The following is a 705-nucleotide window of genomic DNA, read 5'->3' as shown; positions in this document are numbered from 1 at the left end:
GTGAGTTCCAGGACAGTTGGGGCTACAGGGAGACCCTGTCTCAAAAAGACCAAAAAAATTTTTTTTTAAAAAGTATGCAATTAATGCAAGTAGCTGTTAGGGCTAGAAATTGCTGGTTATGGTGCCATACACTTTAAATCTCAGCAGGTGGGAGGCACAGGTAGATGGATTCACAAAGATCAAGGCCAGCCTACTCTACCTACATAGATAGTTCTAGATCAGGTTTGTATTTTTAAAAAGTATGCAATTAATGCAAGTAGCTGTTAGGGCTAGAAATTGCTGGTTATGGTGCCATACACTTTAAATCTCAGCAGGTGGGAGGCACAGGTAGATGGATTCACAAAGATCAAGGCCAGCCTACTCTACCTACATAGATAGTTCTAGATCAGGTTTGTATACAGAGAGACCCTGTCTCCAAAAGACCAGAAAGAAAGTCTAGGACTTCACAGGAAGCTCTAAGTGTCCCGCATGACTCTTCCCATTCAATGTTTGGCTCATCTCTCAGGTTTCCACCATTCAGCACTCATTGGCCAAGTTTTTAACTCTATATCATTTCATGTATTGTTGCTATATGGATTTTTTGTAGTTACTATATTTTGTAATTTTGCCATTAAAATATTTTTAAACATTGGATTTGATCTCATGTGCCACTTCTGAGTGCCTATCATAGATGATTCAATATATTGTTTTTCCTTTAAAATATAA

Source organism: Nannospalax galili, unplaced genomic scaffold (assembly GCF_000622305.1).
Source record: "Nannospalax galili isolate Female #2095 unplaced genomic scaffold, S.galili_v1.0 scaffold3278, whole genome shotgun sequence".
Classification (NCBI taxonomy): Eukaryota; Metazoa; Chordata; class Mammalia; order Rodentia; family Spalacidae; genus Nannospalax; species Nannospalax galili.
The sequence above is the reverse complement of the archived record's forward strand: the minus strand, read 5'-3'. Positions refer to the sequence as shown.